Genomic DNA, 2,360 nt, shown 5'->3' on the forward strand with positions numbered 1-2,360 from the left:
ATAACAACAGTGCTATTACTGGGGCAATTTATTTTTTTATTTTTTATTTATAAAGAAACATGGAAAATAGAATCCCATCAACCCTCGACCGATTCAATAAGAAAATTGGACCCTTTCCACTTTCACGTTTCACCTCAAGATTCAAGAACAGTCAAAAGGGTTTGCTTGGATTTAACATAAATCCCAGTATGTTATTCAAGTGCAAATTATATTATTATCTCCTAAATTCCCCAAAATCTAAAAGAAAGAAAAAAAGCAAAATTTTCTTCAAGTTTAAAATTCCTATGCCCCAGCAGTTTCTCAACAACCAAACAGACCAGGCAGGGAAAAAAAAAAGATCAAACCTAACCATCAAACACAAGCAGCAGCACTAAAGAAACGACTAAGTGTTTGAATAACAGTAAAAAAATGGTGGAGTTATCACAAGTACGTTGCAGACCTGACGTTTTTTTGGCCCGCTTACGATGGCCCTGGCTCGTTGATCGTCGAAGAAGAACGTTTCATATCTGCAGGGTTGTCGTTTTATTGATGCTTCTGGGAGATTAGAAAAAAGAGAGATCAGTTTGACAGACTGAAAATTTGCACGAGAAAGAAAAGAAACCGAAGTGAAGTGAAGCCGTGGGATGGAACATGAATTTATTTTCATGCTATAAACACAGCACCCATGGTGGTCTTGATGGCCACAGTATGAGTTAAAAGTTACATAAAAAGTATCAAAATTAGAATTAGGATGAGGATTGGAATTAGAGTAGCTATTTGATCAGCTCTACATCGCGGCGTATATATATATATATAACAAATCATTGACTATAAATAAAGATAAAAATAAAAAAAGTTAATAAACATAGATAGATTAAGATTAACTAGGTCTTTAACCCGATTATGTTGAATGTTATCAAAATCAAATTTTTATTTAATCAAATGATAATATAAATATATATATATATAATTAATTGAATAAAAAATATATTATATAAGATTACACATTTATAAAAAAAATTATATAGATGAATTAGAATAATTACATAAAATATTAAATGCATATAAAATAACTAAAAAATAATTTTTATGTAAATGAAGCTATATAAATAAAATAAAAAAAGAATATATACTAATTTAAACACACACAAAAAAATACACTTAAAACACAACAACTAAACAAAAAACACTACGAGACCTCACAAGCTAAATTACTTGACCTATTTAATAAGAGCGCAAGCCAAGCTAAATTGCTTGACCTATTTAGTAAGTGCACGCACGCTTGGGCCTTTAATTTTTTTAATTATAAATAAAGTAAATAATATGTCATTCATCCCATTGTTTTTTATTAAAAAAAAAGAGCGAGAGGTTTTTAACCCAAAAACTCAATTTTCAACCCATTATTTTTACCAAAAACAAGCTACAAAACACTCTAGAACCTTGTTAAACGAATTCATAACTTCAAAAAACCATCTCAAAATCAAAACTCTTCTTAGACTCATATATATTTTTTAGGCATTTTTAAGGTAAAAAAAACACACAAGTTGAACTCCACTTATCATATGAAGCCACTTGACACAGAGATCAATCATTTTAGCAGTCGGAGTCAAATGTCAAGATAGTTTTTTCTCTATCATGGAAAACCAACGAATTTCTCTCTCCTTTGTCAAATTAGAAACTAAAAAGCAATGTTTTGAAAATTGATTTATACTTGAATTTCAAAAAATAGAGGGACTCAATTGTTATAATTATTAAAGAATGAGGACTAAGTTGAAGATGTGAAAATCCAATAAATTATAATATCAACAAAGTAAAATATCGAATAAATTAAATTAAAGGATTTCAAGTATTGTAAATGGACACAACTAAATAAAAGGTAAAGTGTTGTGTAATTAAGTAAAAAGAGGAATTAAGTGACAAAAATAGAAATAAAAAGTAACAAGGGCTAATATGTAAATAAATAAAATCAAAACCATAAATACTCCAATTTCTCTCTCTTTTAGCCAAGAGTGTGAAACCAAAAGAGGGGGAGAACTTATGTGATTTGTCTACACAAATTCTTGTTAATTTCATCAATTAAAGTGAGTAATTAAAGTGATTAGCTTAGTTAAACATCAAAAGGGGTGATTTTAAGGTAGTAAGTGTTTTGGAAAAAGAAATTCAAGCTAGGGTTTAAAGAGGGAGGAGAAGAAAACTTGATTTTTTTTTCTTACATTCTTTCCTTAAATTCTTATCAAAATGAGGTAAATAACATGCTCCAAATGATTTATTCCTTTAATTTTATGTTTGATGAAGGATTATGTAGAATTGAAATTTATGTGAAATTATGGGATTATGTTATAGATTATGGAAATGATGCAAATTATGATTGAACCATGTTA

This window comes from Populus euphratica, unplaced genomic scaffold (genome assembly GCF_000495115.2).
Source record: "Populus euphratica unplaced genomic scaffold, PopEup_1.0 scaffold116.1, whole genome shotgun sequence".
Taxonomy (NCBI): domain Eukaryota; kingdom Viridiplantae; phylum Streptophyta; class Magnoliopsida; order Malpighiales; family Salicaceae; genus Populus; species Populus euphratica.